We start from the raw sequence: 25,101 nt of genomic DNA, 5'->3' as shown, positions 1-25,101 counted from the left end.
AGTACTGATCTTGGAGGGAAAACTGCATTTTCCCACAAATGTACTTTCTTTGGAAAGATGAATAATTTAGTCAGAAAGTGATCAGAGGTTTCAAGTAGAAATCTATTCCCTTGGAGATTTTTCTCTTCAAAATGGCATCACTCAATCTCACAGAAGTCTGGTTTAAGTGCTGCATCCCTCTGCTTCAGGACTGTGCCTGGAGAACGTTTCTCTCCTGCTGGAAGGGAAAAGCACATTTTGGAAAGGATAGCCAGGCTTTAGAGGGCTTTACCCAGAGAGCAGAGTGAAAGGCTGTGGCATCTGAGCTGGAGTTTGCACAGTAAATTACGGTGACAGCTTGAACCTAATGATTTCGGGTTTATATTGATCTGTTTTGACAAAAGTAGACATTTTCAGTGGGACTAGAAATACTTTTTTCCGAAAAAGCCATATTCTTGAGGTTGTATAAATCATGTTTTCTCTCCTTCTGGTCCCCCCACAAACTGAGTAATGTTTTGATGCTGATGCTCTGCATGCAGTCACTCCTGATGGCCAGTGTGTTTCCTGGGGCTGGCCAGAAGGATCTGGCTTTGGCTGTCCTCACTCTCAGCTTGGCTGCTCACCTGCCTCTGTCGGGGTGGAGCCTCCTCTGCAGGTCTGGCTTGTCAGAGGGCTGGTGTGAGTCCTGGGAGGTTGGTGCCAGCAGGCACTTGGTGGTTTCCATGCTGTTACTGCACTCAGCAGGCTTGGCAGGGCAGGAGTCCTTGGTGCTGAGCAGAGCTGGGTGCTGGAATGGGGCTGTGCCTGGGGCTGGCTCCAGATTAATTTATTGTGGCTGGAACTCACTGCTCTTCTAGATCAGGCAGGAGACAGTCCCCAAATGCAAAAGTAGATGAGTTCACAAATGCAAAAAAAATGCAAAATAGTCCCCAAACTCAAAAAAAATATGTTCACCAGGACTGTTTCCTCCAGGTGACTGTTCACCAGGACTGTTTGGGAGCTGGACTTGGAAAAGTCCAGCTCCCAAATTTCACGTGGACATGCTGTGTCCCGTCTGCCAGCTCCTTGTGCTCCTCCATCTCTGTGAGAGCTGCACAACTTGTCCTGTTTAATTCCCATTTCCTTGGCCTGGGCCTCCACTGCCCCTTCTCACTCCCCTGGTGCCCAGCAGTACAGGCAGGTCTGGAGTGGGCTGTGGAAGTGTCTCCCAGGTGGAAGCAGAGTGGCTCCACGCTGGATGCTCTGCCTGCACACCCTGCCCTCCCTCCCAGCCCTGGGATGAGCTGTGCAGGTGAGCAGAGGGGTTTTGCAGCTGCTTTTTCTTGGTCTGGTGTGTGAAATCCATCAGTGCTGTTGAAATGAGCTCTCTCTCCAGCTACAGACTGGTTGGCTGGATGTTTTGCTCTTGTTTACTAGCAGGGTTGATGTTGACAGCATTGTGTGTGTGGGAAACAATATCAGCAGAAACAATTATAAAGTTTCACACTTGAATGATCGAATTGTCTCTGAATAGCTGAATTGTAGAAAATTACATTTTTTTTCCCAGCTTGACAGCAATGAGCTGTAGAACTGTGGGGTTTTTTTAAATTCTTCAGATTTGTTGAAATTGTGATTAGGTCTGAACAAAGCCAGAAGATGAAGAAGAACAATCCCTGGCTCCAAGTGGGCAATTTAGCCATCCTGAATCTATGTCTTCCTGTAAATCCCTGGGTGTTTCAGGGCAGTCTCTCCCCCTATAACCTCTCTGGGAGTACGTGTGTGCCACAGGCAGGCTCACCCAGGGATGGAGCTGTGCTGGGTGAGAAATTCAACACCAAAAGTGGCTCTGTGCCCTTGGCTCCTTGAGGGTTGCCGAGGGCCAGCACCAGGCAGCAGCTGTGTCTCTTCAGAAGGGTTTTGGTGCCCTGCTCCCTGGCTTGTTTCTGTATCTCTTCTGACAGTCCCTGGAGCAGGGTCAGGGATGAGGCCCAGGTATCAGGAACCCTTTAGCTCACTGAAGACTCCACGCTGAGCATTTGGTCCTTGCTGGTTGTTTTGTTTCCCAGGGCCCTTTTCATGAGGGATTGCCACAGAAGAGAGATTATATTTCATTTTTTTGCATTTCTCATGCAGGATGTTGGCATCCTCCTTAGTGTTCCATCTCTGTTACAGGCTGTCTGTAACATTTGTGCTCATCAGTGTGCCTGAATTTTGCAATGAGCCCTACCTATGCAAGATACCTTAAAAGATATATTTTTGGGTTTTTTTTTCCCTGAGCTGACACTCTTGGCACTGTCACTTTAAATATAAACTAATAATGAACGACATACATTGCAGAGAGCTGGTTCCTCTGCTGGTTAATCATGTTTCAACTCATCTCAACCCTTAGGATTTATTTCAAAACAGTCTGTGGTTCTGGTCTGTTGTTTTATTGGTTTTTTTTGGTATTTTTTTTTCTTCTATACTCCTTTCCCAAAACAGCAGATGTAGAGGGAGGGAAGGGAAGGGAAATGATAAGATTTCATGTATGAAGCAGATCCATACCTTCCAGACCTGGGTAGGAAGCCTGTCACATCCCAGCATAGCAGCATTGTGGAGATAAAATCCTCCCTGCGGTCATATTTTAAAAGTTTTGTCTGTCAGTGGCGCTGGAACGGCGTCCGGGCTCTGCTCAGCTTCACCTCCACCCAGACCTGGAAGCAGTTCTCACCGGGCTGTTCTGGAACAAAAATAATAATTGACAACTGCTCCTCACGGGATGTGGGCGGGACGGAGCCGCTGAGCTCCAGCGAGCGCCTGGGGCCGGCGCTACACCCTGCACAGGATGGACTCATTTGTCACACATTCCCTGGAAGAACATTTATGAGAGGAAAAGCAATGTGCAAGCCTAAGGTCATATCAATATTTCTTCTTAAACAAGCAAGAAAATCTTATTTTTAAATCGTAGTGAAAGATCAGCCAGGTTTGAATTGATCCTGCTCGGGAGTCTGAATATTTATTTAGGGCTTGGATGGTTTGTTTAAACAAAACTGCTTGATTTATCTGAACTGATACACCAGGACTCAAAAACTATTAATTATTTGATTTTTTTTAAAATTTTTTTTTTAGTCTGTCTGGTTTGGGATAATACTGGCTGACAAACCTGGCTTTTTGCACATTGTTGTGGACAGGAGTTCTAAGGTGTAGGATGGGAAGGCTGAGAAGAACAAGCCAAAAAATGAGTCCCAATCCCTTGTGAGGGGACTCAGCAGGACAGGGGGTGCTCAGGCAAGGGACTAGAGGTGAGTGGCCAGGAAGGAAGGTGAGATGCTGCTCCAGAGAGGTGTCGTGTGTGTTTGTCAAACGAAGTCACCTTCAATTTGAAGTTCAAATCTCTACAGAAATAGCCTGAACACTTGATCATACTCTTAATAGTCTTAACAATCTAGTTTTGATTAAAAACTCACTGCCTCTGAGCACAGGAGTCAAATGCTGTAGATAGATACAGACAGATGAGCTTCTTGCTACACCCAGAGAGCACTAATGCGACCGTTAGCTTAGTCTAAAAATTAATTGTCCTTTTATACTTACAATTCTTTCAGCAGAAAATCAATACTTCATTTCAGGAACTCTGCCTTCCTATGAGCATGACTTTTCCTGTGTAGCTGAAGGCAGGTTTAATCTTTGTTTTTAACTCACTGTTTGGCGTTTTGTTTTGGTTGTTGGACTATTTTATTTCTTGCTTTACATAATGACTTTAAATCTTTATGCTTAGCTTAGTTTATACAAACTCCTTTACTCAATCTAGCCCTCGGTTACGGTCAAGAGACAAATAATCTTCCCTCCACACGCTTGCTTTTAGCCAGTTGTAAATCACTGGATGCCTGTATTCCATCAGAAGACTAAAGACATCATTTGCAAGAGCCCAAAAGTTGAAAACAAATAAACACATAAATCAATCTGGGGAAAGTTTTAAAAGTTGCTGTTGCACAAATGTTTCCTTCCTACATAGCCCATGGCAAGAATAACATTAATCTTCATTGAGAAAAAGATGCAGCATACCCTTAAAATAACTGTGGGTTGCTTATAATTTGAGAGCACCCTAAATCAAATAATCATTTCAAGGAGCATGTGGAATTCCTCATTAACAAAAGATTAAAAAATAGAGGGCTGTGCTTGGGAACAAGTCGCTGTTCAGAACTGTTGAGTGAACTGATGGACAGCTGGGATCTGGAGTAAGGTGTGTTTTCAGCCTCCCAAAGCTCAGCTATCGTGAGAAATCCTTGATTAAACTTTGCTGAGGTGAGAACACCTGGGAATCTTTCTCGGAGACTGGAAGTGGTCATTCAGAGGTGAAAAAGAGGAGCAGGATCAGTGATGACTCTGTCTGTGGGTCGCTGGCTGGACACGAGAGTGGGGAGTGATAGGAGTACCATAAAGAAGGGCAGGCAATGCAGGATGATGTTGTGATGTTGCCTCTGTATCAGTTGCTTTGTAACCCACAGGGGAGCAGGAGGAGAAAGAAAATCCAGTGCTCCTTCAGACCCCAGCCCAGGGATTGGGCCTCCCCTCCCTGGCACTGTCCTGGGCTCATCCTTCGGGAAGGGAGCTCTGTGACTCCTGTGAGAGCTGCAGGGACATTCCTTTGGTCCCCTGTTGGTGTTTCTGCTGTGGAGGGGGAGCTGCAGGGATTGTGCAACGTGGTTCAGCCCATCCTTGCAGTGCTGGCTTCCAGCCTGGGGCTGTTGGGAACATTGATTCATCCTTTAGGAGATAATGCCCGGAAAATGCAAAGCAATACCTGGGATATGAAAAGTCTAGATGAGCTTGAGAAGGAACATCTGTCTGAGCAGGACCATCCTTCATTCCCTGTGTGTTTTGATAAGGGGGCTGAAGCTGCTTTCCTTATCACTGCTGTGATGCACTCAGTGCATCCCCTTTCATCAAGGCAAGAGGAAATGTAAAGGAGTCTGAGAGAAACAAATGGATTAGGCTTTTAAGCCAAGGCTTGTAAGGTCTGAATAGATATGATATAAACTCATTTTAATGGAGTATCTGCTTTTTGAAGTCTCTGCTGTTTAAATCCTCTGAAAGGAGACAAACATGCCTGTTGGTCCTGCAGTTATTTTATAAATGAAAAAATGACTGTTAGCCAGGAGAATTATAAGCAAAACTATGGAGAAATTTTTCACTGCAGTAAAGCTGACAAGGAGGAAAAATGACCCATATTTTTCTGTACTACTCTGTGGTTTTTTATTTTTAACTTTTTTTATAAAAACAAAAGGCTCAAGGCAGAACAGCGACTCCTTTTTACATAAATATTATCTTGTGATGGTGATGCCCAATATTCTCTAACTTGCAGGATACCTCTCAGAGACACATCTTTTGCCCTTTCATCTTGAAAAGCTACATATAGATCAGATTGAGGCTGTATCAATATTTTTCCAGTTGAGGAAAAGTATTGTGGATGAATTCTCAGCAGGAATAGCTGGGTTACACCTGTAGAACTGCCACAAATATAGGCAGAAATGACTCATATAGCCCTGCTTCATCTCTGAATCACTTATTTCAAATCAAAAGTTAAATTCTTGCTTATGAAGGTAACTCCTAGTCAAGAAAGTTTTAACAGATGAGCAGCAAGACATCCAAAATAGTTACAGGTGGCTTTGCCATTGTACCAGGTGCAGGCAATCTTTAATCCATACTGATAACTGATTCATACACTTTTTTTAAATGCAGGCCTTTCTCAGATACCTCAGAAATTTGTGGGGAGAGAGATTTGATCAATTAAACATAAGCAAAAGTAAAGCTCAAAGTCCAGAGTGTGTTTTGGCTCAAAACAAGACAAACTGACACAGGCTCTACACAGGGCTTCCCTCAAAGGCACTGCTCCTGTCTGTTCCTTTTCTGAGCCAGTTTGGTCTGCAGGGGATGGTGAGCATGGATGTTTGCAGCTTGTGCTCGTGCTCAAACCTCCTGTGCTGCTGCTCTGGTTCTTTGTGGTGATCTAACCAGGGCTGGGATGCCAGCTGAACCACATCCTATCTTTTCTAACTTAAAAGAAATAAAAACCTTGTAAGGGAGTCTTACAGACTGGATGAATCAGCCTGAGATGTAGTAGAAATATGGACCTGGCTGCAAAGCAGGACATGAGGTTCAACACTGTCAGCCTGGGCAGAAATGGACCCCAGGAGGAGCAGCCCCAGAGCCCAGAAATGGTGTTGGGTAAGGATGAGAAACCATCAGAAAACAGTGGCAAAACCAGCCCTACTTACACAGATTTATCTCTCCTTGCTGGTGTGAGGAATAGGAGGAAAGAATAATTGAAGATCTGAAATGAAAATTTAGGGGCCCCAGGTGATCCAGATGAGTTTGGGTCAGGGCTGCTCCAGGGAGCAGAGCCTTGTGCTACATGGGACACCCCCAGCAGCTTCTCTGCCTCTCCAGCTGGAAAACCAGAATTGTTGCAGCATGTTATCTAATTCCAGCTCTAATTTGCCAACAGGAGAAGCAGAAGTATCATTACTAGTTTTTCCCTGTTTTCTTTTCTCAAGAGGACAGTTTTTCTCCTGCTACTATAAGAACTGGGAGAATGAAAGTTGGCCTGTTTTCAGAGGCACGGAGTGCCTCCAGCACCATCTGGAACCAGTGTGAGCAGCCAAGCAGCTACAGCACAGAAAATCTTCCTGTTGTCAGACCCCCCACCACCCCCCCACTTCTGCACAGCTCTGCACATGAACACTGCACAAAAGATTCTCCCTGATGAGGATCCAGTTGGCACCCACATAAACTGTGTTTTCCACTGTCTCCCAACAGGGATGGATTGCATCTTCCTTCAGAGAGAGGCCAGATGATTTTTATTACAAATGAACCAAAACCTTGAGTCAGGACGTGCATTACATTTTCCATGACAGCCCTGGCTGGAGTGAAGGATCCTGATAAGAATTTAAGGATAATTGAGCTCTGGTCTATAGCTCTGTAGGTAGGTAACAAATATAGCAGCCTCCAAATTTGGCATGTCACCAAGCTAGGCTGGGTGAAAGGATAAATGGCCCATTGCTGAGATGAGTGAGGATCAGTCAGGAACCTGAGTCTGAGCCCCAGCTGTTCATGGTCTCTGTCTCTTGTCCTTCCCAGGACACGTGGGCAATTTCTGCTGCAGTAAATCAATTGTGTCCAAGGCAGGTTTTTGGCATCAAGGCTGGCTGGTAAAGGGCTGCCTGCGCAAATGGGGACAAACTCTGTACCAGGGGCTGTTGTGTTAGGGTAAGGGGCAATGGTTTTAAACCAAAACAGGATCTGTCTAGATCTGATAATAGGAAGAACATTTTTACAGGGAATGTGGTAAAACACTGCAGGGTAGTGGATGGCCCATCTCTGGAAATAGTCAAGGTAAGGTTGAACAGGGCTCTGAGCAACTTGATCTAATTACAGACTTCCCAACTCACTGCAGGGGGCTTGGAGCTTGATGACCTGTAATGGATCCTTCCAACCCAACCATTCTGTGATTCTATGGAATCCTGCTAAACTTGGCCTCTGTGACAGACTGTTATGTTACAATGTGGTTTTAGAGGGATGAAAAATTAAACTTGTAAACTTTGAGTATCTCTTGGTTGTGGAATGTATTTATTGGAAGTGCCAGATGGATGGGTATAAAATGCAGTTTGTGCTTAATCAAAGACAGAGAACAGTCAAAAATGATCTCAGAATGGTGAAACAATGGGCCTGTTTCTGACTGGGCTTTGGTGGCAGGAGGTGGGCAGAACACCAATTTAGTGATCACCAGCACAGCCTGACATTGAAGGCTGTCCATGGAGTGAAAAGCCACCCCATGATTATCACCCTGGTTGTCGTTCTCATTTCTGGGCCATGTTCCCTGGATCACCTTTAGGTGAATCCTCAGGTACCCACGCCCTTGGGGGCTGCTCCAGGCCAGGCTCTAATTCACCTTCCCTGCAGCAGATCTGATCCATGCTAGTGATGACTGTGGCCATTGCTTTATTTGTTTTGGGGGTGACTGATGCTTTTTCATTCCCTCCTTCCCTCTCATCCCAATCTGTATTGAAGATATTCCCAAGTATAACCCATGGCCTGAGTGCCACCTGTGTTTCTCCAGGGGCTTTTTTCTGTTCATGTACTCATGTACATTCCCTAAGTATAAGTGCAGCCTTTTCATCACATCAAGAAAGGTCCTTTCCTCAGCTGGAAGCTCATTGACTTTTCTAGAAAACTTGTAGCCAGAAACACTCTTTAATTAAGACTGCACAGAAAAGAGCTTTGATTCCAGACGTGTGTTACAGCCTGATGTTGTTTCCTCTGTCACTGCAGCAGGTTACTGGAAGTGTAGTCGTTGATTAAAAAGATTGTGGGCAATTACATTCCATCTCCACATCTTCAGCTAGATCAGTAGCTTGTCAGTGGGTCACTGGGAATCAGACTGCCAGAACCTTTGCACATGTTCAATTTATAAAGGACTGGTTTTGGCACAGCCCCCAACAGTCCCAGACAGCCAACACCTTATTAATGCACCATTGGCCACAAGGAGCGTTTTTAAGTGAACCTAATGTACAGGGAGCCAGCAGGGCTTGCCTGAACTGACTCAGCAGTTTGGAAGGTCTTTTCTCCTTTGCAGGGATCACACTGACTTCTGAATGCGTCCAGATGTCCCAATCTTAAGTGCTGTTTTAAACCTTGCTGTTATTTTTTATTTTGTGTTTTATGGACTGGGATCACTGTGGTTTGAAAGCAGAGAAGTGGGCTGAGGAATAGATACCTGCCCCAAGGGAGTTCTCTTTAGGATAACTAAAATGATCAAAGGGATGATCAGTTGCTTTATAAGTGTCTGAAGAAGATGGGGAAAAGGTGGCTGAGGAATCATGTTTGAGCTGTACAAAAATCACAGATCAGGCGAGTGGGAAAATTGTTTCCCCCCTTTAAAAAAAAAAAAAAATCACTAGTTTTCAAAACAGGCAATTGGGGGCATTCAATGAACTAGTAGACAACCAGCTTGTTATTGAAAAAAAGGGCTTCTTTATTCAGCAGGTAGTGACTTCCCAAAACTTTCTACACAGAGGACTGGAGACAGCACCAGCAGGCTTTTTGAACTGGATAAATTACAGACCACATGTCCAGAAATAGACTCTGAAACCACTAATCAGGGGTCTTCCCTATGACTTCCTAAACAAGCAGTTGTGGGGGTTGGAGGATGGGCTGCCAAATGTGACACAGTGTCCCTAAGGAGCATCTCCCCTCAGCCACTGGGCTGCCCCAGCAAGAGGCTTCTGATGTTCTCATTTCTCGGATTGCCAATGCTTTTTGGGCTGCCTCTGGAAAGCCCCTTTAAGAGAAGAGAAGATACTTAAGATCTGATCCAATTTCAGCTTCAATCTCTATTTGTATCTGTAAGTAATACAGCTCTGATACTTTCAAAACCAGGCACTGATCTTTGCTTCTAGTTTAACTCTGTCTCTTCATATTTACTGGATATATTTATATTCAGCGCAATAATGAGATTCCTCAAAAGCTCTTCATGCATGAAAAGAAACTAAACTTTAACAGCCCAGTCCTATGAATAATAAGGTGAGATGTGTCCCAGTGGGTCTCTGCTGTCCATGGCTGCTATTTCTTTATTGTCACAAGCTCGTTTTATGCCCACGCTCCTGGAAGTTTAATTAATTGCAAATGCAGGCAAAGGAGAGTTGCTTTGCAGTACAGGTGACTTTGGGCCAGAAGCAAGTGTACATCTAACATACAGGAATTCCATCCCCACCTCTGGAGTGCTGAAGAAGAGACAATTACCTCAGAGCACCATCTCAGCAGACACACACAGAGCATCCAGCCAGTGACCTTTGAAACTGTGCAGGGAGCACGACACGATGACACCAGTAGGATTAACTACATTTTCCTACCTCCTGTGGTGTACTTCTGTGTGAAGATTTATCTTAGGACAGGAACTAACAGGACTGCAGTCATGACTCAACACAGAACTAGATTTTTCTGAAGCATATTTTTTATATATGTGCAAATGCAGATCTGAAACTGTTTGGTTTGTTTTGTATTCTTTGTTTCCCCTTGCACTGTTTTCCCTGCAAGGTCTTCTAGATAATTCTAGTGCCGAGCCTCATGGTAGGGAATGACTCCAGATCTCCCACAGGTTCAATGTGCTGCAGCTGAGCCTGGAGCATCTGGAAGGGCAGGACACTGAGCTCAAAAGCAGCCCTCTCTTTTCAGCTGCTCAGCTGCAGTTCTGCTGGTGCTGTTCCACCAGTGCTGTGCTCAGAAGCTGCTCCTGCTCATGTGCCAGCAACAGCCAGGTTTCTTAAGGCAGGGGTTTGATTGAGAAGGGGGCAGTGAAGTGGCAGAAGGAGATCCATAACTCCACCATGGTTCAGCACAGGTCTTCTCTTAGAAGGCAGACAAGGACAACTGGTTTTGCCCAGTTGTGCAGGATTTCTGATTCACAGAAAAAAAGCCTCAGATCTTGTCCCATGTCACTGCAGATTAACATAAAGAATTATCTGGATGCTGTGGCTGGGGGAAAAATGGTTCCCTCTGTACTGAAATGCACATTCTCTTTTGGGTGAAGCCTCTGTGTGGGTACAGCCTGGCATGCAGAGGTGTGTGAGATGCTCAGGGTTTGTGCAGGGGCAGCTAACACAGTCACAGGGATTATCTTTGGCAGGACAAGGCAAGGGACCATGCTTTGATTCAAGTTGTCTGTTTAGGGCAGGATTGTTCAAGTTACCTGTAAGAGCAAAGCACAGACCTCAATTCCAGCTGAGTTTAGGAGTCAACCTTTACAAAGGAAGGCAAATAACATCTTATTACTTCTATTTTTCTGAATTACTCAAACTAATTATTAGCTGAGAAGATGTTAAGCAAAGATACAAGGGAGCTCTTTTACCAGCAGAAACCTCCAACACTGCCCACCCCAGTCTGTAGGTCTGGGCTCTGCCTTCTCTCTGTCTGCTCTGCAAAGTGAACTTTGCAAATGGAGATCTCCTCCAGCACCTCTGTCCATGTACCTGACTGCCCCAGCTGCCCCCTCAGCTCTGAGGAGGCAGCAATGGAAAGTAGCTGAGAGTGCTGTAAAATTCAGTTTCTGTAAATATGCCAAGCCTCAAGTGGGGAAGTCATGTCCAGGCTGGGGGCTGAAGTATTTGGAGCTGGGAAGGAGGCTGGGGAGCTGCTGACACGCACCCTGATGCATGTCCTGCTACCAAGGTCAGCAGCCCTGCAGTGACACAGAGGAAACGATGGGGCTGCCTCAGGCACCCTTCCTGGGCTGAGGGAACACTGCAACTGCAAACCCTTCAAAAGCACTGAGATGCACAGCACTCAGCAAGAAAATAGCTCTTTGTGGGCATGCTAAAATATGGCCTGCACATGGCTGGGTACCTCTCTTTGAATGACTGTCCCCTAGCAGAGAAAAATGTCTGGCTTCTATTTACATGGCTGCGAGCAGCCTTGAACTAAATTAGCTTTGTAAATGTTGGACAGGCAGTGGGAGGGTTGATTTCTAGAGAAATTCTTTTAATAATAAAATGCCTCATAAAAACTGCATTGACTTCAACCAGACAGACCGTGGGCAGCTCGAAACTTCTGAGTGCTTCACTTTAACCCAGTGCTTTGGGGCTAAGCAAAACACAAATGTCATCGTGGCTGTGGTAAATGTCCCTCACGAGCAGGAAGATCAAGGGCAGCACTGTTTACATCTGGGGGGTCAGGGCTGAGGACAGTGTGACACTCAGTGAGAAAATTTCGTGCTGCCAAGACACCTCCATGAATTCAGTGGGAGGCATAGGCTGGCAGCCTACTCTTGGCATTTCCCACGCTGTGCAGTGGTGTGACAAACACAAACTTCAGGCTTCCTCCCCCCCAACCTTTTTTATTCTGTGCACTGACTCACTACTGACTTTGCAGTGAGAAAGATGGGGGGTTTGTGCGTTGCTGGGTTCATATGTCTGAAGGTACCAGCTCAGCATCTTCCAAGGCCTCCACAAAATCAGATCTGAGAGCTAAACAGTCTCAGGAAACCCTGCTGAACTTTCTCTCTCAGGAAAGCCTCACTGCCAGAAAAACTTCTCTGATGGGAACACTGCATTCCCAAGCCAAATTGCCCTTGGAATCACTTCCCCCTCTCTGCCAGCTAATAAAACCCTAATTTTCTCAAAGGGAAGTTCAAGCAGAGTTTTGACTTTGAAAAATAAGTGCCAGCAATTATCTGCTGTTTGATATAACCAGTTCTATTGATATGCAATATTTAATAGGAAGTGTTTAAACATTATAGTAGCAGCATAAAAATCTGCACTTGACCACAAAGAAAAGTGTCCAAATTATTCCTTTGGCATCTACTGAAGGTATAGGTTAAAGTAAGTCTTCCAGAAGTCTGACAGGCTGGCTTGTCTCAACTTAAAACTTCTCCTGTGAAGTTGTTTCCTGGGGTGGGTTTTTTGATTTTTTTTTTCCCTTGGTGACCTACTGCAGTGGACACCAATTAAGGCATTTGGCAGGTTTCTCATAAATATAACCTTGAAACTGTGGAGCAATCTCCTGGTGAAACGTGGCCAGCCTGTGTACATTTGTCCATCAAATGACCCTCTAGTTGCTGGGGTCAGGAAGGAAAGCAGATTTAAGAAATTGGGGGTATCCTCTCCACACAGCACCCTGGTACGTGGCCCCATCAGTTTATCCTGCAGGGACTCCTCTCCACCCCCTTCTATTTCAGGTCTTCTGACACAGCTAATTATGGCAGCAAGTGACTTGCATCAATGACACTCAGGGAACACAAGCATTTGTGGGCTTGGGAGCTCTTGAGCTTTGCCCTGTCTGCAAATTTTTCTTCTTCCAGTGAAAGTGTAATGGTTTGCTATTTATATATGTTTAGGAAAACTCCTTTGCTAGACATTCACCTTTTCTACTTTACCAGCAGTCTTGGATAATTAATAGCCTCAGAGACCTGCTCTGTTACAGGCAGGCACTCCAAAAACTATCTTCCCTTCTGGTTTTGGTTTTTTTTTAAGCTTGAGAAGCAGCATTGCTTTTCTAACCCTAAACACACAGCCTGAGAACTGGATCTAGGTTCTTTGCTGCCTCATGAATCACCACACAGGGAATGACTCCTCACTGGAACTTGGAGCAGCCTAATAATTCAGGAGCCAGGAGACATCCCAGCTCCCACACACACCCTGGCCTTACATATGGCCTTGCTGCATTGCTACTGGATATAAAAAGCCTACAGGATCTGTTTCAGTCAGGAAGCAGCTGGGACTGTGAATGCAGATGAGAAGCAGACTTAATTCACTCAAGGAAAACGAGGCCAATAGAAAAGGAACATTATTTTCCTGTCTATAATTGCATTTTAAGTGCATAATAAGTAGATGATGGTAACTATGTGCTAAAGGGTCCAACTGTTCTTAATTGATTAAAATAGCTTCTGAAGGCTGCTCTGTTGTGGATTAAACTCAACATGGTATTATACCATTGCACCAGGAGGAGTCTGGAGTCAGCTTTATGTCTCCTCTCTGGGTCAGGGGTTTCCCACAGCTCAGAGAGATCACTTGGCCCTGACTGTCACCTGCCTCTGTCCCACTGACCTCAGCAGAGGGACAGCTGCAATGCACCAGCACCAAAACCCTGCTGTCTGCCATGCAAGCTGAAAGAGCCTTTCCCAGTGGTTAATATGAAGTTCAGCTTCTAGAAACAAGCAGAGATTGGTTGTCAGACATGCTGAGCTGGGGCATTGTGCCCAGCTGTTCTTCTCTTGATTTCTTTCCCTCTACCCCAATGGCAAATCTCTGATATGAAACTCGGTGGTGTTTCACTTTGAATGTGGTAATAAAATTCTCCCTCAATGAACCAGAGCAGGCGTGGGAGCAAGCACAGGATCAGCCACAAGGGCAAACTGCAGGGAGGGGAGGGGACAGAGAATTTGGGATGGACAGGTGCAAAAAATCATTTCTCCCAGGCCAGCAGGTGAAGGGGACCATGCCTGGCTCTATCCTGGTAAATATTGCATTGAGTTAAAGAAGCACGGAGAGACAGGAACTGTTTTTCTCCTCTGTGGGAACTTCAGACCTGGGACTGCATCTGTTTCTGAGTTTTATATTTCATATCTCAGAGATGGGGGGAAAAAGGGGAGTATTTTCCCTGTAAGAAGAGGTAGGAAAATCAAGAGTCTTCTTTCTTTGTGTAAGGAAGATATTGGGAAAAGTAGTTTTCTGTAGGGTCCTAGAATGAAAACATTATTTATTCTACCAAGGTTTTTGTTCTCCAGCCAGAGAATGAGGAGTGCAAGTCTGAAGTGTCTTGAAGTTGGCTGCAGTACAGGTTGCTCAGTATTAATTAAAAAAGAAATAACAACAGCATAACCATTATGGCCAGCCCAGTGTTTTATTCCACCTTCTTTAAATCGACTAAATAAATCACTGACTTAATAAATATTTTCCATGAAGTAGCATGGCAACTGCTCCAGTTCAGTGGCAGGTGTGCAGACAGCAGAGTCCTGGCAGAAGCTGAACACTCACATTTGAAAGGCAGCATCCCTGGGCCTTGTCTTTAATTGCAGAGCCTTAAATCACACAGCCCAATCAGTCTTGCTCTAGGCTCTGTGTCTCATCTGTGTCTTATGTTAACCTGTTGTCAAAATAAATTCGATTTGCAAATATACAAGAGCTGGGTGATACTTTAATTTTAGATCATTTATCTGAGTGCAGTTTTCGTGCAAGGATTGAAGCACATGCCTGGCTTTAAAGAGGTACTAATGGCAGATTGAGAATAAAGCAGTGAGGACAAGATATATAATTGCATTCAGGTTCCTAATTTCTTGTAGACTTGCTTAACTCTTCACAAATTCACAGCATGCTCTGAGCTGGAGGGGACCCATGAGGGTTATTGAGTCTAACTCTTGAGTGAAGGGTCTGCATGGGGATTGAGCCTTGGTGTTATCAGCACCCTGCTCAAACCAGCTGAGCTAAGATTTGAATGAGAACAGGCGCTTCTAGGAAGGATTCAAGAACCAATTTATTCCTCTGCCTTTGACATTTAGCCTAAGTCCAACCAATACTGTCAGATTTAAGGTATGTGTCTTGTTTTGCTGGATGGCACCTGGAATTGCCTCTACATTGCAGTCTCTCTACAGGACATGGCATTTCTCCCAGTCTCCACCTTTGTTATTGAACGTTGAGGCAGAAAATTGAAGCGTTGCTAATTAAAGTAGGAAGGAACTTTTCAACTTCAAAAATTAATGCATTTATCTGGAATCCTCGCTGGAATTCAGATGTTTTCCTCATATCTCAAGAAACAGCAACCATCTCTTTCCTGTAGGTTAATGTGTATAAATTAATTTTAATCCACGTGATAAGTGACATGAGATTGAGCTGAAAAAACCCCAAATCATAAGTCTGTGCTGACCATGCATATTATTTTCAAAAAGGCTCAAAATAACTTGATTAGTAAATGAATACAAAGCCTTTGACATCATGGGTGCTTCAGACTAACATCCACACAGCTGCTGAAATGGAAGTTTGTCATCCCAAGTATTAAATGGAAGGAAGGTCAGAAAAATTAATTAAACAAATATATAGGAAGCCTGACCTAGCAGTCATTAGAAACTGAAATCAATGGGTATTTGTCTTGCAGGACAAAACCATTACTGCTTACAGAAACATTAAAGAACCATGGACTAGGACCAAGTAGATAGAAATCTATTTTGGAAGGCTTTTCTTCCTAGCACAGGACATTTTCAAGAGCATTTAATTGCACTTTTTCATTTTGGAATTGAATGGTAAATCCTATACCACATTGACTGAGACCACAGCCTCAAATAACCCCTGCAGCAGCATTTGCCCTAAACAACAGCAAATTTGCCAATGCCTGACTTCATTAATATGAAAGCAAGAGTTTTTGCAGCAAAAAGAGAACTCCCTGTGACAAGCCTTTGGCCAGGGCTGTAACAAGCTCCATTTTAAGTTTCAAAGTGCAGGGATGTTAGCAAATGACAAAACCAGCCTTGGCTCCTGGGATGTGCTGAATTTCAAAAGTGGCAGTTCTGTCACTGCCAGAACTCAGAACAGCACAGGCCAGACCTCTGGGAAACACCCCCTGCACACCTGGAGTTCCACATTCTTACCTGGAAGACATGCAGGAAATCACACCTATTCATTTTTAGCCTTATTTTGCATCTTGGTGAGAGGTTTCTGCCAGTCCCAGTCACGTTAGGATCATGTCTCCAGAGTCTCTGAACCCTTCCCAAGAATGGCAGCAGGCATCTCCAGGCTGCTGAAAGGGCTGAGTGTCTCATGGCATTGCTCATTGCACCCCAGGCTGCTCTTGGGTCTGTGAAGGATTTCCCTCTTTGTATCTCACAGGACACCACGCTGGTAACTGCAGTTAGATGTTTCAAGTGCTGATCTTTTCAAAAGAAAAACTATTTAGCTTTCAGATTTGCTTATGGCCCACATGCTGCCAGACTCTAATGGTAGATAAAGTCCACCAAATGCTGGGCTGGGTGACAATAATATAATCTGGGAGGGTTTCACTGGAAGCTCTGAGCAGTGACTGGGAATAAAACTTCTCCCTGGTTGATGAGGTTCAGCTGTAGATAAATAAGCACTGTGTGCTTTAGTACATTCCCTGGGCATTCTGCTTCAGTGGTTCACTTCCTCTTATTTTGATTTATTTTTCTTTTTCCGGCATAAACTTAACATAAGACAGAGCTGTGCAAACTTGATAACCTTAAGGAATTATTTGGGACACAGTGATCCAGGCATAATTCTCTTCTCCTTTATCCCCATAAACAATGAAGACCATAAATCACCTTGCATCTGCTTTGGCACTCAGGAAATGCTATGCAGAGCTCTCCATCATGCAAATCTAGGCTGGGACCCTGTGGCCAGTGAAGTCTTACTTCCAAACAGCAAGTAAAGGAAACCATAAGACTAAATCTTGATTCCTCATTCCTTTCCTGGTTTTTTTGTTTGTTTGGGTTTTTTGTTTGTTTGTTTTTTCAGAGTGGGCAGGGCTTTTTAAAAATTTTTGTTTATTTGTTTGTTTTGTTTTAGTTTTTTGGGTTTTTTTGGGTGGGTTTTTTTTTTTTTTTTTGTTTGTTGGGGTGTTTTTGTGTATAGAAAAGAAACAGCCAGACCAAATCACAGAAATCACCCATGCATCTATACTACAGCATCTATCTATTGGTCTGCTTTTACCTTAAAAACATCTTTTTCCTCATTTGACAACTTCTGAACTTGGTGAAATTTATTAATCCTGTTTTAAAATATGAATCAAACTGTGTATAATGCCAGCTTTCTCTTGAGGGGGCGTGGGGGGGTGGGGTGGAAAGCTTTCCTCAAGAGGAAAGCTTCTTTTTAGGGTTTTGACCCCAGATACCTGAAGTGATTCTCCACTCTCTCTGAAAACATGCACTCAGAAACTTCAAACTACAAACTGCAATATTCAGCTGTTAAGGCAGCAAATTACGTGAGCAGGGTGTTTTACTGCTGTGATTTGAACACCTTGGAAATGCTGAGGCATATTAAAATATTTTGAAGGCATTTAATGAATAATAAATGTATTTATTATTGCTATGCCACTCAAGCAGGGAAAACAACATCAGCTTGCATGAAAATGCGTCGGCAACTGCTCTGCAGCAAACAGAAGTTGATTATACACAAATCTTTCCCGTGGCTGGGGTAGAAGTATTTTCTTGAATGCCTTTTACACATCATTCCTTCCTTTTTGCAAAGGAGAATTGTGGCTTTCCCTCTTTGCATGCACTGGCACTTCCTCGCCTTTTTTAGCTCCAGCAACTGGAAACTATTTCTTCCTTCTCCCTTTTTGTAACCTGGTGAAAAAGTGCCTTTATTCCTTCACAAATTCCTTTTCTAAACAGGAGCCAGCAAGGACTTTACGGGGCAGTGATTTTCACAGCACCCTTTCAGTGTCCCCAGAGCTGTTCTGCTGCACAAGCAGATGCAGAGTATTTCTGAGAAGGATTGAAAGTAAATTGCTTCAGATTTCCTGCTCTGTATTCACATCAGTGTTTTAAGCACAGCTTCTCAGAAAGTTATGGAGATCTGAAAAAATATCTAAAAGAAAGAGGTGTATACAATAATTTTTGCTATTTTGATGTGATTATTATTAGTTCAACCCCCTTCTCACCTGCTAAATGTATTTTTACAAGACCTTTAGTAGTTAGTTAACACCCTGCATGTTAATTTGTTTATGGGCCCAATAAGCAACATGTTAATGCAAGTTTACCTTAGCAAGAGCTGTGTGGGGGGAAAAAAGTGCAAATACAATGAGAAGAAACTGTAAGAACAGAAATCAGAAAATTTTGCTGAGCAAATCTATTTAGAAATAGAATTCATCCTTTCAAATAAAGAGGGAGGAAACTCTTTAAGATAACCTTACACAGAGATCAAGTGGGGAAAAAATGCAGTAGTTAGCCCATGTTATGTGATAAAAGTAAAATATTGTAGAGACTTGATTGTTCCCCTCCTTTTTACTCTGACATAAATTGCAGTTAGAGCATTTACTGATTTTTATTCATGATAAAACAAATATGGGAAAGAATATAGTAAGAACTGGACCAGATCCCACTTTCCTCACCTCACATGACTGAACTTCTAATTTTATTCCTTCCTTATTTTAAAATTCTCTTTGATTTGGCTTTCAAGGTGAGGAATATTCTTGACAGCAGCAGCGACATGGCACAGCAGCAGGACTGGCACAGCCATCTGAACCTTTTTTGGAGCGGCTCCTGCTTTCTCCTCCTCCTTAGCATTTTGCAAAAATCCATTCTTTCAGAGAGTAATGCTTCAATAATGGAGGAAAAACAGAGGTTTAAAACAGACTGTTGTTTGCTGCCATGAAGTAAGGTGGGAGATTAAATAATAGATCATGTACAAGAAAGGTTGAAAATTAGTCTAATCACTCAAAAATTCTGAAGGAACAGCTATTCTTATTTTCCCCTGCTGGTTACTATCTGTTTTATGGTTTAAACTGCTTTAAGAAATGCTGACTTTCTCTATGCCATAGAACTTCAAAATATTTCAGAGAAGTGCTATTGGGCAGTTGTGTAATAAAATTACTGTCTGCTTGCAATCATACATTCTGCTGCTGTCCAAAGATCATCTTCTCTCAGGACACTCACAGAATTGAATAGAGCTGGGGGAGAAATTCTTCTTTTCCTGATCAAACTTATCACATTTCCCAGACAGTCAAGGGGGGAGACACTTTGTTGGATCATGTGGTGAAGAGGGGGAAAAGCAAGAAAAATGTCCCAGCCAAGGAGGTTTGTTTGATACTTTGGTACTAGCTTGGTGCTTTAGAATTATTCCTTCCACGAGCCCCTTCCTTCCCGCAGAACTGAGCACCTTGGTGGTGCTGCTCTAGCTCTGGCTGAGGCAGTCCTGGTTTTCTTGCAGGAAACAGATTTGAAGTACTGTATCTCTGTATCTGCTCTGCTGGTTATGGAGCATGATCCTTTCTCAGAGAAGCAGAGATGGCAACGCTCTTTGAGAGGTTCCCAGAGCTCCTCTGCCTCTTCTCCCCCATCCCTGAGAAGGGTGACCTGGAATCACCTGTTGTGTGATTTTTGAGGAAGGGTTTTGTAACACCACACACCTTGCACTTTCAGCTGATGCTGAGCCATTTTGAGGAGCTCTGTGTGCCCCCAGACAAGGTCACTGGGCCCATCTCTTGCCACTCGGCTCCCCTGGATGTGCTCAGACTCTCGGTGTCCTTCAGACACTCAGTTCCTGTGCTTGCCACTGATAAAAATCCATTATTATCTCCTTAAAACAGACCTGACCATGGTGCAAACTATTCTGCATATCATGAGCTTTGTGTGAGCAGATGTAACTCGAAAATGCAGGAAGAAAGATGTTGCAGGAAACTTTTCTTTTTTAAAAGAATGAATAAAAAGTAGGTAAGGCAGCACAGATTCCGGTTGTTCACTGTTTTTCTCTCTTTGTGGGGTGACTTGTTCCATTGCCTCCTGTTATGTTTACTAATGTGTAGCTTAAATTGTCAGTTAAGCTACCTCTCAATTTAGCCAAAGGTTTTAATGTAGGAACATAAGGAGATTACAGGAACAAATTGTCAGGAGAAAAGAAAGCTAAAGACAACGGTTCTGATCCCTAAGCAAATAAGGAAACAAGACTTTCTTTACACAGAGCATCCCATTCTTACCAAATCCAACAGAAAAAAATTCTGCTAGACTGCCTGTGTTATTTCCTTCTGTGCTATTAATTTTAAAAATGCTTCAGGCATGAATGTTTTGCAGATACTTGCTTTAAGATACAAATACTTGTCCAAATGCAAATAGGAAAATACAATATATTTTTTTTTCCTGGGAGATGGAAAATCACTTGGAAAATTCTTCTGCACTGTGTCCAAAATATCAGCAAAGCATTTGTGCACTTCAGTGTCCCAAGGCAATGTTCTGAGAATGATGCCAACCATCATTGATTTCCATTTCGGAAAGATTCCTTTAAAAAAGTGTTTTGGTTTGAACAACCAAAAGCAGGCATAAATTCTTTATTTTCTCAACGTTCTCATGCTCATTCTCTGACAACTATCAACACAAAGGCTTTATCTTTGGCGGGTGGGTAGTAGGGAATGCAGAAAATCACAGGTTAGTACAAAAAGGGTGGGGTGTTTATTCTGCATGTGTGTATTTTCTGACAGTGTCTAGCACTCCCCTGCCCACCCAGGCTGTCACTTCAGCATCCCTTCAGCCCTACCCCTGAGAAGGGTGGGCTTCAAGACCACAGCAAGTTCAGCTGGCTCAGAGTTAGACCTGGGATTACCCCTTTGTGACATTAAAATGTCAATAATGTATGCACCAACCTTGCCAAATCTCTCTCTGTCCTCTGCTTAGAAAGCGTTGACTCCACAAAACCTCCTTTTAGGTGCCAAATTCATTTATTTCAATTCCTGTGCTGAAGTCAGCTTCCAAACAGGCTCCACAGCAGTTTGCTACAGCTCTGCTTCCAGCTGGCCAAGCTTCGAAGTGCACTAGAAAGGCTCATATGTTCCTGGAGATGAAAAGTTTCTCTTTACTCCATTCACCTTAAAAAATGGCTTTCAAAGCTGTGCTAGAGCTATTTCCAGCAAGGTTCATGTTCATGTGTTTCTGTTATTACTGTGGCAGAGCACATAACGTGGCCATAACTGCAGATGGGCTAGGGAACTTTAATAAAAAGTATTACTTCCAATGTGGTAGAGATATTATTATGTTTCCAAGACAGCAAGAAACTAAGGTCATGCATCTTTAGGAGCTACCTCTTGTCAGTCAAGACAGAGTAATGCACTGCCTAACTCTAGACCATCTCAGAAAACCAAATAAATTTAAATCACTAAATCAGAGTTCATAAAGAAACCTCAGCCTAGGTTGGTTGCTCCTGTGGTTCCCTTACACAGCCATCTGCCCCTTTCAGTGTTAAACTATAACTCCTGTGAATTTTAACTGAGAAGAATTCAGTGTGGCACTCTGCTGCCAAACTGCCCAGGAAAGTCACTGGAGCACATAGAAATGGTTTTGAGGGCAGCAGGTTTACAAATACACTTTAGCTTTGAATATATGGGGCCAAGTTGCTGTGACAGCAATGGTAACTGCAGGGTAAAGGGTGACACTGATCCCTTGTATTTGCAATGAGTTGGCTGAGAAGTTTCACCTACCACACACGCAGCATGTCCAGACATTTGAGACCCAGGCAAGCATCACAGAAGAATTTGTTCCACAATCAGTAGAAGGACACTTGAATGCTAGCCACAAGGGAAAAAAAGCCTAGCAGTCAGCTGAGGTGTTCTCTTATGGATGGTGACTGATTAAATATCACCTGAAAGCATAACATGACTTTTATGGCATGACCCCAGGTGCAGGGGAACCAGAAAGCTGCTCTGTAGAGTCAGGCAGCACATTTAGCTCCATCTCTGCTGCATTTAATCTGTGCCCATGGGCAGGGCTAGGAAGCAGTGCTTGTAGGGTGCTATTCCTTCAGGTCTACAAGCTCAGGGAAGAAAACTCGGTGTTAAAAACAAAAAAGAGGCACAGAAAAGCTCTGAGCTTCTTTTGTTTCATAAGCAACTTAGTATGTTGGCTTCATAACATAGACACACACTACAAAAACCTTTTGCTGTTTGTGGGCTCCAGTGGCTCCCAAGTCCTTCTTTTTGGTGAGCAGCTGGTGGAAACCCCAAAATGAGCCCTAAGGTTTGCATCTGTGTGTGTGTACTTGTACACAATTATAAATTAAATGCCCTCTCTGTATTTTCCCCCTACTCAACCTCTTCCTCTTACAGACAGTGATGGTTTCTGTGCAGACTGTGCTTCCTAACAGCTCAATAATGTCCTTTAAAGTCAATCCCAGTGTCACAGGGTAGTTTTGGAGACAAATACTGATGTCAGCCACCCTGACAGGTTGCTGTACAAGTCTGTCCAGTGAGCTTGAAATGAAGCAGCACATGAACATACCCCTTCCTTGGCTGCTTGCTGAAATGTTCAGCTGCTTCGTCAAGAGAGACAGGTGTACCCAGCTGGGACCTGCTGCTTTTGCTCTTACATTGAACAGAAAATGCCTTAGCACTAAATATTGCTTAAGGAAACTTCCTGTAGAATATATGCTGCTTGCATTTTCTTTCCAGATCTTGATTTATTTGGGTTTTTTGGGGTTTTGCTTCTTTCAGAGAATCTGCTTCATTTGTATGCACTTATTATTTCTCACCAAAACCTGGGTTTTTCAAGGATTATGTGAGGGAAATGCTTTAAATATAAAAAAAGGAGACACATTCCCTTGCTGGTTTTCTCTACATTTTGAGATCTAAGTGTGTCCAAAAGGCTTTTTAAATGAAATCCCAAGCTATGGAGTATTATATAAAACACCCTCTCTAGGTGCAGTATTTCTTCATGAGAAAATTTACTCCATCTACCTTAATTGTCTGTAACCAAATTTTATTTGTGCCTGCATTATGCTTTCATTCCTCTTCTAAAATATTATTTCCTTTGTTCCACACATAATTTAAATCAAGACAATATTAGAAAACAAGAGGAAGGAACAAAACTTCATTGTCTGTAGCAGCCCAGCTATGAATGTTTAATGTGTGTGGGACTTAGGCAAATAAAGGCCCTGAGGGGAGCTGGGTGCTTGCCCAGGAGGGGCTGCTCACCGTGGCCAGGATTTGCAAGGTCACAAGCTCCTGCACTTCTTTTTTTCTGCATCAAAAACATCACCAAAAATACTCCCAATGTACCTCCCATAGAATTCTTTTGGGTTCTGATGCAGAGTCAGTGGGAGTGTCCTCACTGCCTCCCATGGAAATGGGATCAAGACCCAAGGCAGAAGGCAGATGGGGAAAACCTCCTTCACAGATGCAATTCTGAGTTTGTTTTGGTTTTTTTTTTTTTTTCCTTGCTGTTACCAACCTGTTCCCATTCTCCAGGCAATTCTTAAAAGAGCTCATTACTAAGATGTGGCAGAAGGAAAATGACATGAAGGGAAAGCAGGTGTTTCCAAACAGGAGGATCTGCTTCTTCCCAGAAAATACCCACAGTGAGCATGGAGATGAGAACTGTCAGCACTGTAATGGTGTGACAGAGCCTGAATGGGAGAGAATACAATGCGAGTCAACTTCAGTGTGCTGACCAAATATAGCTCATGAAAAGAGTAAGGAGAGATATTTCTGAATACTTTTGCAGCTGAACAAGAATTGGATCAGCTTTACTTGGGTATTTCCTTTCTGGCTGCCTTTTGCTTGCAACTTGCAAAACTGCAGTGAAGATACAGTGAACTCAGAGGCAGAATTTAATCCAGAAAACATCATTTTCTGGTGCTTTGCTGATGCAGATGGTAGAAAATCTCTAAATTTCTTTTCCTGGGAAACATTTCTGCTGGCTGTAAGACACAAAGTCATGTAATGTTATGAAAAATAAAAACAAACCAGAAGCAAGTAATGTTTTGTAAAGTTGTGATTCTCAATATAGGGATTACCTAAATTTTAACCTTGTGTGATTTTCACATGTGGTGATGCTTTTGAAGCTCTGCTGAGGTTACTGTGCAAGGATATAAAAGTCTTTATTCTAGAATGCTCTCATATGCTTGAAGATGAAAGCTTTGAAGCATAAATCCTAAAGAATACCCCAAAACAGAAGACAAAATGAATGCAAGGTTTATTTTTTTCAGAGTTCAGTCTTTTTGTTTTGGTTACTTGGAGTTTCTTGACTTTGAGCAATTATGACTTACCATTATTTGGACTTTTAATAATGGGAGACACTTTCCTGACAAGATCTTACTGACAAAAATTGGCTCCCTCTGTGTTGGTAGCTGAGGTTTCCTCTTCTTTTCATTCCCACTATTTTTTTATAATATCTGATGTGGCTTTTGGCTCATGGATCTCACCAGGCTTTTTAAAAATCACTTCCCTGGAAGTGTTCTAGGAGAGGTTGGCTGGAGCTCTGAGCATCCTGTTCTAGTGAAGATGCCTTGCCCATGGCAGGGAGTTGGAATGGGATGAGCTTTACAGCCCCTTCCAACCCACTCTGTGATTCTAGAATTGATCTCCTCCCGGCTCAGACTGAGGGCTGAATTCTAAACTAAACTGGTGAAAATCCAAAACAATTCTGCAGCATATGGTGTGATATGGTTATTTGGTAAGAAGTCATAGATATATTGGTGCTGCTGACAGAGAGAATGGGAGCTTGAATGTGAATATGGAAACAAAATTGGATGGGTGACATCAGCTGCCTTGGACCAGTTTATAAGACAAACTAAATGTGTGAAGCTGCAAATTCTCCAGTAATCATGAAATCAATCAGATGGGGCAGGGAGAGAAATGGAAGGCTTTTCCACCAGGTAATTTAGATTTGCTTGGGCATGTGATTCTTTACAGCCATCAGCACTGATTGAAAGTCTAAAGCAAAGCCTTGAAGGAAAACCTGTGATTTACGATAAAAAGAAATAAATCATTCCCTGTTTCTAGCAGAAGAAATGTGAGCATCTGTGTTTTCAGCAACCTTCTGTCTCATTTCCTCATCTTTCCCTCTGAACAAAGTCCTGACTGACACTGGGGGATACAATGCTCTGCCTGTCTAGGAACCTCTCTGGCTGACTGCTATGAATTCTGAGTATCATGAATAGGATCCCCAGAGGCTTAGTCTCCCCAGGG

General features: G+C 43.3%; 1 protein-coding gene across 4 annotated transcripts in view; it reads right to left on the bottom strand.

Moving 5' to 3' along the window:
* The window catches only part of CTXND1 (cortexin domain containing 1), a 35,493-nt gene that overhangs the window by 5,612 nt on the left and 4,780 nt on the right, over window positions 1-25,101 (bottom strand). The window contains exons 2-3 of one of the 4 annotated variants that reach the window (XM_038147500.1): window positions 20,788-20,975; window positions 2,503-2,677 (exon numbers count right to left, since the gene is read on the bottom strand). The gene's annotated coding sequence lies outside the window, so the exon portion shown is untranslated. The remainder of the gene's footprint in view (window positions 1-2,502; window positions 2,678-20,787; window positions 20,976-25,101) is intronic. The other 3 variants (XM_038147501.1, XM_038147499.1, XM_038147502.1) reach the window with 3 other exon arrangements.

This window comes from Motacilla alba, chromosome 10, assembly GCF_015832195.1.
Source record: "Motacilla alba alba isolate MOTALB_02 chromosome 10, Motacilla_alba_V1.0_pri, whole genome shotgun sequence".
Taxonomy (NCBI): Eukaryota; Metazoa; Chordata; class Aves; order Passeriformes; family Motacillidae; genus Motacilla; species Motacilla alba.
The sequence above is the reverse complement of the archived record's forward strand: the minus strand, read 5'-3'. Positions and strand labels throughout refer to the sequence as shown.